Below are 16386 nucleotides of genomic sequence, written 5' to 3'. Positions count from 1 at the left end.
AACACTTCATTACGCCTGTGGCCATTGGCGCATGTACGTCACCTTTGTTATGTAGTATGGAGTCTTGAATCAATGCCCCAAGTTACTGATTTCTGTTCGATCAGTGGGAGTGTGTGTGAGAGAGAGAGAGAGAGAGAGAGAGACAGACAGACCGAGGGAAGCCTCCTGGTCCTATGGGAGAACTAGCTCCAGAGTACATAGTATTTTGGTTGCATGGAGATCCGGCCTCAGCTGTATAAGCTTTAGAGCTTCCACAAACCATGTGTGTCATAGTCATTGTAGCTTCTCATGAGCTGAACCAGTTTGGCTTGTGAGGAAAAGGAGGAACACAGCAAGTACACAACACTTCTGCAAACGAAAATGTCCACTGTTTGACTTTGTCATATGAGGCTTCATTGTCCCTCAGGCAAACACACTCCCTTGGTACATAAGGAGTTTTTTCAGGCTGGGAATCCACACATGTATTAAGTCACTGGAGAGACAAAAGAAGCCCAGGGAATTATAAACTCACTGCTAATTTATACTGATAACACAGCACTTCCATGTGTTTTATATGTAACCCTGTGTGTGTGTGTGTGTGTATACTATATATATACTGTATATATACACTACCATTCAAAAGTTTGGGGTCACTTTGAAATGTCCTTATTTTTGAAAGAAAAGCACTGTTCTTTTCAATGAAGATCACTTTAAACTAATCAGAAATCCACTCTATACATTGCTAATGTGGTAAATGACTATTCTAGCTGCAAATGTCTGTTTTTTGGTGCAATATCTACATCCAGCAACTATCACTCCAGTGTTCTAATGGTACAATGTGTTTGCTCATTGCCTCAGAAGGCTAATGGATGATTAGAAAACCCTTGTACAATCATGTTAGCACAGCTGAAAACAGTTGAGCTCTTTAGAGAAGCTATAAAACTGACCTTCCTTTGAGCAGATTGAGTTTCTGGAGCATCACATTTGTGGGGTCGATTAAATGCTCAAAATGGCCAGAAAAATGTCTTGACTATATTTTCTATTCATTTTACAACTTCTCATCTCATCTCATTATCTGTAGCCGCTTTATCCTGTTCTACAGGGTCGCAGGCGAGCTGGAGCCTATCCCAGCTGACTACGGGCGAAAGGCGGGGTACACCCTGGACAAGTCGCCAGGTCATCACAGGGCTGACACATAGACACAGACAACCATTCACACTCACATTCACACCTACGGTCAATTTAGAGTCACCAGTTAACCTAACCTGCATGTCTTTGGACTGTGGGGGAAACCGGAGCACCCGGAGGAAACCCATGCGGACACGGGGAGAACATGCAAACTCCGCACAGAAAGGCCCTCGCCGGCCACAGGGCTCGAACCCGAACCTTCTTGCTGTGAGGCGACAGCGCTAACCACTACACCACCGTGCCGCCCATTTTAAAACTTATGGTGGTAAATAAAAGTGTGACTTTTCATGAAAAACACAAAATTGTCTGGGTGACCCCAAACTTTTGAATGGTAGTGTGTGTGTGTGTGTGTGTGTGTGTGTGTGTGTGTGTGTGTATATATATATATATATATATATATACACACACACACACACACACACACACAGGGTTAGTCAAAAATTATGTTAACACTTAAATGGTAGAAACCATTTATTCACAAAACATACATCATATGTGCAAGATGATTTACAGGATGGTCTCAACCTGTTCGCCATCTTGTTCAACACACAAAAACCAGCGAATGACTGCAAGTAGGGCCCAATTATGCCAGCAGCGGTCACGGCGCACCACACATTCAGGAGAAAAATAATACATTATTGTGAACATAATTTTGACTAACCCTGTATATATGAAGAGTTTGGTTCCAAAACGCCATATATCCAATTCCATTGTTTCGAGAAAAATCACTTTTTCTGATTACGGGAAGTGATAAAAGGGAAACCACTGTATCCTATATTAAAATTTATTGACTGACTCCTTAATGATAATAAACTTCAAAAATGAAATCCAGAACAAATTAAGAGCTTTTAACTGAACCAAGTAATTATTATTGTCAAGTCGCTACATATCCACACCATGGCATTTTCCCCCCAAAACGCTACATAAACCCTTTCTATTTAAAGTGCATTTAACTGTGTTCTTTCATGACAGATTATTTTATTTTATAGATTTTTTTAGATTATTTTATTGAAATTATTCATAATTCAGTGTGAAATTGTCAAATAAATGCGAGAAGTAACGAAGCGATTTCCTACTTCATGAGCACAGCCATCTTAGAAGACATCACGCCAATGGCGGCCTCTGATTGGCCAAATGGATTTTCTGGTTTATCCCTGTGATGACCTGGCAACTTGTCCAGGGTGTACCCTGCCTTTCACCCATAGTCAGCTGGGATAGGCTCCAGCTTGCCTGCGACCCTGTAGTACAGGATAAAGTGGCTAGAGATAATGAGATTATATATATATATATATATATATATATATATATATATATATATATATATATATATATATATCCCTGTGATGACCTGGCGACTTGTCCAGGGTGTACCCCACCTCTTGCCCATCGTCAGCTGGGATAGGCTCCAGCTTGCCTGCGACCCTGTAGAACAGGATAAGCGGCTACAGGTAATGGATGGATATATATATATTTTTTTTTTCTCTTTCCCCCCTTTCTGTTGTTTACTGAGTCATGTCACTGGGGTAATTGTACCCACATACTGTCCATGAGGGGAGACAGTCAATCTGAATGGACTGACAGCTCCAAATGACCAGGTCCACCCTTTGGTTTTGATTAGAAAGGGGGGCGGGTAATATGGTATCCCAGATACAAACAACTGGCGCAGTGAGCTAACACTGGCATGAAATTAGATTGGCATAACAGGCCAAGACTGGCATGAAATCAAATTAGGATAACGGGCTAACACTGGCATAAAATCAAACTATTGGCATAATGGAAGAACAGCTGATGAGCTCCTTGTTATGATGCAATCAGTGAGATACAAATCATTCCTGTTAACAGATTTTTTTTAATTAAACATCTAATTATAGAAGTAAAGACAGTGCTCATAAAATGTTCACCACAGCACATGATAGTATCATTTACTGCACTAACAGCAAATTGGCATATCGTCCATCTCTAATTCAAGGAGCTTCATTATCAACCAAAGGAGCTGCTTCTGTGTACTACTGTATCCATGTGTTCATGTGTTGGTGTGGAGGGGAAATATAACTAAGGATTAGCCAGTGATGGGTGGCACGGCGGGCGGCACGGTGGTGTAGTGGTTAGCGCTGTCGCCTCACAGCAAGAAGGTCCGGGTTCGAGCCCCGTGGCCGGCGAGGGCCTTTCTGTGTGGAGTTTGCATGTTCTCCCCGTGTCCGCATGGGTTTCCTCCGGGTGCTCCGGTTTCCCCCACAGTCCAAAGACATGCAGGTTAGGTTAACTGGTGACTCTAAATTGACCGTAGGTGTGAATGTGAGTGTGAATGGTTGTCTGTGTCTATGTGTCAGCCCTGTGATGACCTGGTGACTTGTCCAGGGTGTACCCCGTCTTTCGCCCGTAGTCAGCTGGGATAGGCTCCAGCTTGCCTGCGACCCTGTAGAACAGGATAAAGCGGCTACAGATAATGAGATGAGATGAGATGGGTGGCAAGGTGATGTAGTGGTTAGCACTGTCGTCTCACAGCCAGAAGGTTCTGGGTTTGAGCCCAGTGGCTGACAAGGGCCTTTCTGTGTAGTTTGCATGTTTGCATCCACATGTCTGCGTGGGTTTCCTACAGGTGCTCCGGTTTCCCCCACAGTCCGAAGACATGCAGGTTAGGCTAATTGGTGGCTCTAAATTGACCGTAGCTTTGAATGGTTGTTTGTCTCAGTTTACATTTATTTAGCACAAGATCCAAGAACACTTAATCTTTATTATGAATACTTAATGATCATGTTTAAAGACATGCATTGACCGTGGCTATAGATGCATTTCTACACTACGGTGGATATCATAGTATATACATCCATTTCTGTTGGCCGAGTGTTCAATTAAAAGAAAACAATAGTATTAGAGAAGTGAAAATTTTCGCCATCTATCCCATTGTTATTTTCACCGACAGGTTTAAAGAATGATGCAAAAACACAATAGACTTTATTATTCTTCAAATAAAGTGCAAGCTGTTCTTGATCGGATTGACTTGTACGAATTATCTGTAATCTTTGCAGAGATTTGTCTTGATGATCAAACAACCCTTCCGTCTTAGTGTAATCTCTTCTTCTTCATCTTCTTCTTGCTTCATGATTGCCATATTATAAACAAATGATATATTAATTTTAGTTGTTTTGTCATTCCTGAACGTTTATATTGCACTTTTGTTTAATTGCCATTCGTTCGAGGATGCTTTAGTGGAAGTTTCTTTCGTTTGTTTACATATCACAACTGTTAGTTACTAAGGAGACATGATTCTCATTTTTTCTCATTGAAATTGGTCTTTTTTCGGTTAAAGACTTTGTAGCTTTATTAGTCAAATACATATGAAAACAGTAATGGCAAAACATACCGTATATTGTCAAGCAGGGCAAGAGACATAATCCCCCGGTTAATTAATCTGGCAAACGCGTAATTATTGACAGTCAGTTGAATTTGTGATATGATCAGAAGTGACTGAAGTTATCTATGAAGGTGCCCACGATTCAAGGTTTGTTATGGCTTAACTACAAATATCCAAAGACACCAAAGAATCAGATTTTCAGTCCACGTTTCAGGGATCAACAACTGATCCTTAACATGCACGGCAGCAGAAATTCTGGCTTCCAGTCCCTAAGCAATCATAATAAACCGCTTCCGATATCAAGATGAGTATTTTTTTTCGATTATTGTGACCATAATCCAGAGTTGTGCTAAAGAACATAAAATTGTGCTAAGAGACTTTAGAACTTGTGCTAAAAGATTTTGGATTTGTGCTAAAACAGTTTTGTGCTAAATAACCGGATACCGTTTGTCTCGATGTGTCAGCCTTGCGATGATCTGGCGACTTATCCAGGGTGTGCCCCATCTCTCGCCCATAGTCAGCTGGGATAGGCTCCAGCTTGCCCGGGACCCTGTACAGGATAAGCGGTTATGGATAATGGATGAATTAGCCAATGGTTTTCATGCTTCACCTTCTATACCAGGCTGAAAGGGAGTACTGTATTATGAGTTGAGTTGGGTGGGACTGGGGTCTTAGGGCCTCTGCATGCTCTTGCGACAAGGCTTTCGCAGACAGCTTTTCGCAGACAGTTGTAATTTATCGTTTAGCGGGGAATAATAGGTGTGCGCGATGTTATTCACCGCCACAACGCAAGGGGGTGCGAAGTCGGGAAATCACTAGGAGTAGTTGGTGGGTGTGGTTAGTGGAGTGTTTATCCTCCGGTTACTTATAATGACTAGAACTGGAGTCATATAGATGTACGTACTTCCTCACTTCCTCGATCAACCGCTCTTCGTGCTGCTCCATCTTCGCTCGTGTTTTTAAAAATGGCGGTCGTGAAAACAAACCAAACCGGGAAAGTAGGGAAGCGAAAGTGCGTGTACAGCGGATGTAGAGTGGACCAATCAGAGCCCTCTTGTCTGCGACGCTGTCTGCGAGGCTGTCTGCAGTGAGGTGCGCGCAGAGCGTCTGCGAAGGGGGGGGCTTCGCAGACACCATCTGCGACACCATCTGCGAGGACTGGGTTGTCAGCATAAATTGGCCTTTATCAGCCATGTAATCGGTAGCATTTCGAGAGAACACCACAGAAGAGGTTTCAAAATAGCTCCAAGGTTGTTGCACGATTGAGGGCGTTTGATTTTGTGTAACACTAACACTGTCACAGGTTAAAACAGCTTTAAAGGTCAAGTATGTCTTTATCAGTCGTGAGTTGACAATTCTGGAAACGTCTTGATGACTAAACTATGGAAAGTGCTCTAGACTTAAAGGAGAACTGAAAGCAAACATTATCAAAAGTCTATTTATCTCATTTTATTAAATATAGGAATGCATTTTTGATCGCTATTTTGTCACTGCTGTAGCAAGTTATGAGTGTTTGAAATATGCTATGTAATATATCAGTCCATATGTCAAAGCAATGGCTGTAAACAAGATTCGTCAAGACCTGTGAGACATCATAGGACGGAAGTAAAACGTACAGCGGAAATCAAAGTGACCGACATCTGCCAACGTTGTCAAAAGACACACGCACCCTCTTTTAAATGCTGATGTAATCGAGCCGCAAGTTTTGTTTGTTTTGATAGCAATCAGGAAAGTTTGAAAAAAGTAGGCAGTAATCGTCATTTAAACTCGTTTTTGTGCAATACTTCGTTTGGAAAACAGTTTTCAAAATGGCGGCACTGACACCTGGCTGACACTTGACGTTTCGAAGTCTCGCACAAGTCTCGTGAAGCTCGCGCGGATAAGCGACGCCTGCCGTGGACCAAACAAACTTAATTCAACACGGCTAAAAACCAAATAGGCTGATAAGTATCATATTTAATTGCAATTAGTTGCCAATACGAGTCACGATATAAGGTTACTAAAACTGAAAACGCCATTGAATAACACATTAATTAAGAAATAAAGCAAGTTTAAAAATGACTTCAGTTCCCTTTTAAGTTTAAGACATTGATCTAGGAATGAATATCATATTGACATAATGCAAAACCTGCAGCGAATCAAGACCAACCCCTTTGCCTCGTCCACACAGTGCGGGTCTATGCTGTGTACAGAATAGACTTAAGGTTTGTGTCAGGTTTATTTGCTGAACAACTATCCAAAATTGGTTTGTATAGTAGATTATGAGGACAAAAGGATAACCCCAATCCAGTTCAAACAGCTTTGGGTTCTACCAGCCCAGGTTTAACCAAACATGGTCAAAACTCCAGAGAGGGGACGGGGCAGCTGGCAGGGCTCGCTCCACCGCTAGCCTATTGAAAAACAGACCAGCAAAGTATGAATTTAAGATGAGGAGATCAATTATGGGAGAGATAGCCTGTAAATCATGTGCCCTACAGCAAAGACATTAGGAAAATGCAGTATTAGGAGTGAATATTACTTTGGCAGCTAATAATAGCCTGGAATGTTTTCCCCGATTACAGGTTCATCCAATTTCTTTCCCTCATTTCCGAGTTGATTGTGAGCTTTTATGAAGAGGAGGGGAGTGAGAGTGACAGAAGCACAGCCAGACAGAGACAAAGACACAAGCATGACCAGAACCGAGGGAAAGCTCCACAACCCCTGAAATATGTACCTATAAGGAATGCTTCAGCAATTTATAGCTTCTGCCTCTCTAATCCTGACGGATAAGGCAGCAGGAGAATTAGCGAGCATATTTTCCAGATTCACTGAAATAGAACACTGCCTTATACAGCGGCAGGGAAGCGGAGGGAGGGCAGCAGGGGTTAAATACAATTCCCCAGACTGCCCATGGAGCGAGCAATGACATGACGCACAGTCACATATCTGGCCAAAACATTGCCTGAATAAAGACTCCATATGCACTCTAGCAGGTGACTGCATACTTAACAGAGCCGATGAGCACCTTAAGATGTTCAGATTGGGTTCGAGATTTTTTTTCTTTATTGATTTAAATCATAAATCCTCCCTTTGAGACAAATGTTAATCAAGGTCATTAAATGTCACATACAGTATCTAAAAGGAAACTTAATCTTAATGTGGTATATTTATATCCAGGTCTACAAAAACTGTTTACACAAAAAGAAAAAGAAAAAAAGAACAAGCTGTAATTTCCCAAAACATGCAAGTCCTTCTAAGAAGGTCAACTGCAAAGGAAAGGTGGATTGAACAACAGGGTTGAGCCGTGATCTCTTTCATTTGATTGGCTTGCTCCTCCTCACTGCTTTTTATCTTATTAGAGAGAGAAAACCTTTCTTGACAAACAAACACCACACAGATGTTGCTTGGCTCTGACATCGTCCATCTCCATGGCAACCCTATTCCAGGGGACTGCTTGGCCATAATAGCCAGCGCTCTGCTGCATCAACGCACCGTGACTTGCTGCACTCGTCTCCTGGTAGCACTTTACTGTCCAAATGGGATCCCTGAGTGTGCCCATGTTTATCCACTCCAAGGTTTTTCTTCCCAGAAGAAGAAAACAACAAGCATCTCACAATGTTTAACAGTGTCTGTGTAAAACGTTGTAGCTCTCATGCATGATAAACAGCATTAGAAGAGTGTGTAGTAGTGTAGGCAAATGCACTTAGACCATGAAGACGCCGCTCAATAACATCAATATAAACTCCAGCGTGTACATCCATTAATTACACAATTAGGACAACAAATAGCGCACTAACTACGCATATCTGCGTGAATTAATGCTTGACATATTGCTCATAATGCACCTTGTGATGTTAATCAGCACCCTGACAGCTAATGGTCTGAGTCCTGTATAATAAAATATAAAATAACAGCCACAAATGATTATGCTGTCCATGTATATACGGTACAGTATTACATGTAGCCTACATGATAAGAAATTATTAATGCGTTTTTACACACTGCCTGGCCAAACAAAAGGCACACATCCCAAATATTCTGTGCCATTGTTTCATCGACCTTACAGTGGTGCTTGAAAGTTTGTGAACCCTTTAGAATTTTCTATATTTCTGTATAAATATGACCTAAAACATCATCAGATTTTCACACAAGTTCTAAAAGTAGATAAAGAGAACCCAGTTAAACAAATGAGACAAAAATATTGAACTTAATCATTTATTTATTGAGGAAAATGATCCAATATTACATATCTGTGAGTGGCAAAAGTATGTGAACCTCTGGGATTAGCAGTTAATTTGAAGGTGAAATTAGAGTCAGGTGTTTTCAATCAATGGCATGACAATCAGGTGTGAGTGGGCACCCTGTTTTATTTAAAGAACAGGGATCTATCAAAGTCTGATCTTTACAACACATGTTTGTGGAAGTGTATCATGGCACGAACAAAGGAGATTTCTGAGGACCTCATAAAAAGCATTGTTGATGCTCATCAGGCTGGAAAAGGTTACAAAACCATCTCTAAAGAGTTTGGACTCCACCAATCCACAGTCAGACAGATTGTGTACAAATGGAGGAAATTCAAGACCATTGTCACCCTCCCCAGGAGTGTTTGACCAACAAAGATCACTCCAAGAGCAAGGCGTGTAATAGTCGGCAAGGTCACAAAGGACCCCAGGGTAACTTCTAAGCAACTGAAGGCCTCTCTCACATTGGCTAATGTTAATGTTCATGAGTCCACCATCAGGAGAGCACTGAACAACAATGGTGTGCATGGCAGGGTTGCAAGGAGAAAGCCACTGCTCTCCAAAAAGAACATTGCTGCTCGTCTGCAGTTTGCTAAAGATCACGTGGGCAAGCCAGAAGGCTATTGGAAAAATGTTTTGTGGACAGATGAGACCAAAATATAAATTTTTGGTTTAAATGGGAAGCGTTATGTTTGGAGAAAGGAAAACACTGCATTCCAGCATAAGAACCTTATCCCATCTGTGAAACATGGTGGTGGTAGTATCATGGTTTGGGCCTGTTTTGCTGCATCTGGGCCAGGACGGCTTGCCATCATTGATGGAGCAATTAATTCTGAATTATACCAGTGAATTCTAAAGGAAAATGTCAGGACATCTGTCCATGAACTGAATCTCAAGAGAAGGTGGGTCATGCAGCAAGACAATGACCCTAAGCACACAAGTCGTTCTACCAAAGAATGGTTAAAGAAGAATAAAGTTAATGTTTTGGAATGGCCAAGTCAAAGTCCTGACCTTAATCCAATCAAAATGTTGTGGAAGGACCTGAAGCGAGCAGTTAATGTGAGGAAACCCACCAACATCCCACAGTTGAAGCTGTTCTGTATGGAGGAATGGGCTAAAATTCCTCCAAGCCGGTGTGCAGGACTGATCAACAGTTACCGCAAACGTTTAGTTGCAGTTATTGCTGCACAAGGAGGTCACACCAGATACTGAAAGCAAAGGTTCACATACTTTTGCCACTCACAGATATGTAATATTGGATCATTTTCCTCAATAAATAAATGACCAAGTATAATATTTTTGTCTCATTTGTTTAACTGGGTTCTCTTTATCTACTTTTAGGACTTGTATGAAAATCTGATGATGTTTTAGATCATATTTATGCAGAAATATAGAAAATTCTATAGGGTTCACAAACTTTCAAGCACCACTGTATGTAATGTCACAACGTTTATTTCCATCCAGAGATGCATTCATTTTTCCCTGAGATCTTGTGCTGTCAAACCACTCTGTCTTCTCCAGCACATCCCAAAGATTCTCAATGGGGTTATGGTCAAGACTCTGTGGTGGACAGTTCATGTGTGAAAATGATTCCTCGTGCTTCCTGAATGACTCTTTCACAATCTGAGCCCTAATTTTATGCCTGTGCCATCAGGGAAGAAAAAAATCCATTGATGTGATGATAACCTGGTCATTCAGGACATCCAGGTCGTCAGATGACTTCATTTTATTGCCTCATCACGTTGCTGAGCCTCGGCCTGACCAACTGATTCACCCCAGATCATAACACTGCTTCCAGAGGTTTGTACAGTGGCTACTATGCATGATGGGTACATTGCTTTATGTGTTTCCCTTCTTACCTTGACATGCCCATCACTCAGGAACAGGGTAAATCTGGATTCATTAGATCACATGACCTTTTCCCATTGTTCTAGAGTCTAATCTTTATGCTCCCTAGTAAACTGAAGTCTTTTCTTCCAATTAGCCTCACAAACAAGTGGTTTTCTTATGGCCACACAGCTGTTTAGTCCCGATCCTGTGAGTGAGCTCTTCTTTTAACAATTAAACATAGCTATGAGTTCTACTGTCGATTTTTTACAATTATACTTCACCAAGCATTTAAGTGATCTCTGATCACGGTGAGTCAGGATTTTTTTCTGACCACATTTCTTCCACTAAGTTGACGGATCAACACTATCTTCCAAGTTTTAATAATGCATTGGTTGGTTCTTAACCCAATTCCAGTCATTTCAGTAATCTCCTTCGTTGTTTTCTTTGCTTGATGTAGGCCAATAATTTGACCCTTCCGAAACACAGTAACTTATTTTCCATACCCACGGGATACGTCTTCCGACATGGTTGTTTAAGAAATGAGAAGCTACTCACTGCATCAGTTAGGGTTCAAAAAATTGTTGCCAGCTAAAACACATTAATCACTGCAGTAATTATCCAGTCAAATGCTCTTATGTATTTGTTTATAGAAATCCAAATGGTGAATTTTTTTTGGTTGGGCAGTGTACCACAGCACTGCTGAATTCTCAAATCTGATTGGTCAAAATGTATTGATTAATTTTCTATAACAGCACAGCTGACAATAGTGCTGGCTGTAATTGAAAATACAGATTTATCTGTAAATGTGCTCCTAATATGTTGTCCATCCATTATCCGTAACCGTTTATCCCGTGCAGGGTCGCAGGCAAGCTGCAGCCTATCCCAGCTGACTATAGGCGAGAGGCAGGGTACACCCTGGACAAGTTGCCAGATCATCACAGGGCTGATACATAGAGACAAACGACCATTCACACCTACAATCAATTTAGAGCCACCAGTTAATCTAACTACATGTCTTTGGACTGTGGTGGAAACCAGAGCACCCGGAGGAAACCCACACAGACACAGGAACAGCATGCAAACACCACACAGAAAGGTCCCAATCGGCCACTGGGCTCGAACCTAGGACCTTCTTGCTGTGAGGCGACAGTGCTAACCACTACACTACCGTGTCGCCCTTAATATGTTGTCCCGTTTATAATAACTGATTCACATGGGCTTGTATAGTGAATGATCAACATAATTTAATTCTAGCAAAAAAAAAAATTTAATTAAAAAAAAGCAGAATCATTGTTCTGATGAAAGAAGACTTCAATCTGTGTAAGTGCACTGACGTAAAGAGGTTCCTGTTCCTCCTAAAGTTTTGCGCTGTGAAAAACATTTTCAGGACAGAAAACCATGTGCTGTTGATAATGAAAATTGACAACAAGAGCTAATTTGTTTTACAGACGTTCCGCAATCTTAGATATCAATATAAACGGATAATGTACAACGTGATCATCTTTATTAAATCAAAACTGCATTCATCTGCAAATTGCTGTGTTATAAGAAGGATAAAAAACTTCTGGAAATGGGGTGGTAATGTTATTTTCCTTTACCAGCACACACTGTCAGTTTTCATTCATTACATAATGCATTATGTAACCAGGATTAACTGGAGCCATTAACGTATTTTCATTTTTCAGTTAAAGTTCACATGTGACAATTTGGATTAATTTTATTCATAATAAAGCATTGTTTTAGATTCCTGTTTTTACATGATTAAATTAGTGGCATTACAATTTGTCTTGCGTTTCCATGATCATCAGCTGAAGGAATTTAAGTTTAAAATAATCGAGGAACGAGGTTTTTAGATACTGTATATTTCTGGTGGAGCCCTATGATTATTTTCTTTACTCACTAAAAGAACTTGGCTCAGTTCTGCAAGTACAACTTACACACTCCCAAAATGGCAAACTGATTAGTGGCCTCCAGCAGTACGTGGTGAGGACTGATATGAATTAATGCTGGAATGGCATTACACACTGCAGTCACCTAATTATGTGTTGCTCTAGGGGACTTTCATTAAATATGCCCTGATATAAAATGCAGAAAAGTAGAAATGGAAAACACGACTCGTGTACAGTTATCACTGTACTTGTACAGTGTTGGGGTTTTTGCAGTTTGTTCAACAAAATGTAATTTATTTATCTTTTACCCTACTGTATCAAAAAAAAAAAAAAAGGTCAAAGTCCCTCTCATGCCAGGATCTGGCCTTCCCAGCAGGCTTGTAGTACTCAAGTCCGACTCGTGCCCTGATTTTAAGGACTCGTGACTTGACTTGGACTTGAGCACTGATGACTTAGACTCGGACTCGTGCATTAACTGTATTCAGACTCATAAATTGGAGACGAGGACTCGGATTTTTTTCTTTATTTTTGTAACATGCCATAATAATTTGGCATAGGATATTTATATTGATATCTACATTAATTTTTATACTAATTTCATGCATGAGAATGCACCTTCACCTGTTCATACGTCATGTTCAGGAACAAACTAACATTAATGGCGCTAAAATGCCTGGAGAAAACGCCCCTAGGATTGTCCGCTTTGCTTATACAGACTTCTCGTGCAGTGGGAAAAAAAATCCCACACTGCTATGTGTTCCATATGTAGAAGAACTATCGAGGAGACGACGGGGACAACCTCGAACTTCAATCGTCATTTGGCAAGACTCCACCCAGAGAAGGAAGTGACACGCTATGTTCATTGCTCTGTTGATAGTGGGCGGGGCTTGCTTGCTGAGCGATGAAATACCTAGTGTTAACCCTCTCTCATGTTATTTGCCCTGTTGATAGTGGGCGGGGCTTGCTGAGCGATGAACAAACTTTTTATCTGTAGCCTATTAACTAAAATGGGGCAGTCAGTGGGGCAGTAACGTTAGTCCAACACAGCAGCAGAGACGGTTTCACATAAAGGCAGCAACAGCCACCGTCAAATGGTGCGGTTGGAGTCTTGTTCTCAGACTCGAAATTTTTTTTAATGACTTGGCCTTGACTCAGACTTGAACACTGGGGACTTGAGACTAGACTCAGACTCGAGGTTTAGTGACTCGACTACAACACTGCTTCCCAGGCTTCTCATGTCCCAGTACTACCCAGCTCTTTGAGGCGCATGGGTGTGGCGCCGATCCCCGTTTCTGTAGCCCTCAGCCTCTCCCCTATTATATAGCTAGGGTCACAGTGGGAGGCTGGTCCTCTGGTAACCGCAAGAGTTTGACTCCCTAATCGCATCTGTATTGTAGCGTGCCTTGCCAGATGGCAGTAGGTACCATTTTTATGGTGGTATTTGGTATGACCTGACTGCAAGTAGAAAGCCATGGCCTAATGATTAGAGAAGCAGCTTTAGGACCAAAAGGTTGCCGGTTCAATTCCCTGGACCAGTAGGAATGGCTGAAGTGCCCTTGAGCAAGGCACCTAACCCCTAACTGCTCCCCAGGCTGCTCTGGGTATCTCGTACGTTGCTCTGGATAAAAGCGTTTGCTAAATACCTGTAATGTAGAACTTGTGATCTTAGCAAACTATTGCTGTGTTCACACTTATACCGGTACGAAAGTGGTATAACTGTATCGATACAAAGTATACCGGTACAGTTTAGTGCATCTGTCCACACTAGCGAGAAATGTTTGCGGTTTTCTTTCACGGTAGTTGAAATGCGCGTGTGCGAAATGTTTCCGTGGTTACCGAGTAACTTCCTTCCGAGAATATGGCGAATGAAACAACGTGTGTGTGCTTTTTGTTGTCAATGTACAGTCTGTATTTCTGGTGGTCACTTATTCAGTCGAATCGTATAAAACGCGCGAGGCAGTTGAGAAAGAAAGAAAACGAATCTCCCTTTCTCCCCCCTCACTTTCTCCCTCTTCCCTTCTCTTCCCCTCCCTTTCTCCCTCTTTCCTTCTCTTCCCCTCCCTTTCTCTCCCTTTTCCCCTCTTCCTCCTTTCTTCCTCCCTCTTTCCCCCTCCCTCCCTCTCCATTTCTCCCCCCTTTCTTTGCTCCATGTAGCTCCACGGTCGTTTTGAGCCATTTTGACGTTTTATTTACAGCTGGAAAGCACGGGCGTATTGTATTGTATGAATAACCCGGAAGACATAGGAATGGTTCATTGCGCTTGCGCATTATATTTGTATCGATACAGAGCTGCTTCATCTGTCCACACTACAGCGAAGCGCTACAGTACCGATACTGTACCGGTACGAAACCCATACATTTGTGGGTTTCGTACCGATACAGTTATACCGCTACAGTACCGGTATAGTTGCTAGTGTGGACAGGTGTTGCGGTACGAAAGTAGTTTCGTATCGGTACAAAATCCCTAGTGTGGACAGGGTATATATTGATTTGTACAGTTATAATACCAATATAGTATACAGTATTGTAATTGTACAAATCAACATAGTCTGTTAATATCCATTGAAAAGCTTAAGCCTGGACATGAGACAAAAAAACAAAACCAAACATGCAGGAGGTACACATCAGAATGTATTCAACAGTCCTGGATGATTACTTATTCCGGTCACAGTCAGTTTGTCCTTCCAATCTTTTGATAGATTGTGTAATATTGTCAGTAGTTTGGCCTTCTGAGATTAATTCCGTAGATTTTTTCAAAGACGCACTAAGTCCAGTCTTACCAGACAGATGTTAGAGTTGTGTCAGGGACAGCTGGATGACCGAGGACAGCAGATGAGGATGTTCTACAAAAATACAAAAGACAAAAATCTTTACCATTAAAGGAATAAAAAGAAGTGAATAACAAGAACAACACATGATCATTAGGTGCCAACCTAGTGTCAGGTTATGCATATGCTTGGATTTATGACTGTTTGATAAAAATGGATCATCAAGCCACAAGCGTTGCATGCCATGCTAGCAATTTCTTGTTGGTTTCTAATGGGACACAGCAAGGAAATTAAATCCTTCATCATTTTATAGCCAATAGTCTATCAAAGCAATCACAACTGGGTTTCTAATCTGATTTATCTGATTGAATCTCCAATTATAAATCTTCCTGTCTCCACGACAGCATGCAAATATCCATAATAGGTGGTGTTTATTTTTAGACAAAAATTATTTTATGTCAGGTAACATCATGTATGGCAACAAATACTCCCTTGATTAGATTAACTGATGCAAAATACTGCAATCTCAAAACCATGGGACAGAACCTCATCCAATTACAAAAGACACAAGATAAAAGATATAACACCATTAATATCTCAAACTGCTTCTTTGGTATATCAATAAAATGACATGGTAGTGTATGCTTCCCTGACCAGGTTTGGTTATTACCACAGCTAAAACCATCTGCTGGATCCAGGCATATTCGACACAAATACCAAATAGCACAGAATGGGACAGAAAACCATCAGGAACAAACCTGCTGCACTTATAGACGAAGTAGTGTGAGTAATTGTATAGTGAATGGTGAAAAGAAAGGAAAAAAAGAGGTGTTGCCAAAAGCCACCTTCATATTCATCACACTACTGAGATCAGAAAGACAGCTTGAGACAATTCCCTTCAATATTCATTAGCACTGTGTGGCTGATACAGTACGTCTCATCTCATCTCATTATCTCTAGCTGCTTTATCCTGTTCTACAGGGTCTCAGGCAAGCTGGAGCCTATCCCAGCTGACTACGGGCGAAAGGCGGGGTACACCCTGGACAAGTCGCCAGGCCATCACAGGGCTGACACATAGACACAGACAACCATTCACACTCCTGGTCAATTTAGAGTCACCAGTTAACCTAACCGGGCGGCACGGTGGTGTAGTGGTT

General features: G+C 41.4%; 1 protein-coding gene across 4 annotated transcripts in view; it reads right to left on the bottom strand.

The window, feature by feature from the left end:
* LOC132883771 (1-phosphatidylinositol 4,5-bisphosphate phosphodiesterase beta-4-like) overlaps positions 1–16386 on the bottom strand; it is a 258886-nt gene that overhangs the window by 194946 nt on the left and 47554 nt on the right. For 3 of the 4 annotated variants that reach the window (XM_060917766.1, XM_060917768.1, XM_060917769.1), the window contains exon 3: positions 15242–15304. The exons of the other annotated variant lie outside the window; for it this stretch is intronic. The gene's annotated coding sequence lies outside the window, so the exon portion shown is untranslated. The remainder of the gene's footprint in view (positions 1–15241; positions 15305–16386) is intronic. 4 annotated transcript variants of the gene reach the window in all.

The sequence above is a fragment of the Neoarius graeffei genome, chromosome 3 (assembly GCF_027579695.1).
Source record: "Neoarius graeffei isolate fNeoGra1 chromosome 3, fNeoGra1.pri, whole genome shotgun sequence".
Classification (NCBI taxonomy): Eukaryota; Metazoa; Chordata; class Actinopteri; order Siluriformes; family Ariidae; genus Neoarius; species Neoarius graeffei.
The sequence above is the reverse complement of the archived record's forward strand: the minus strand, read 5'-3'. Positions and strand labels throughout refer to the sequence as shown.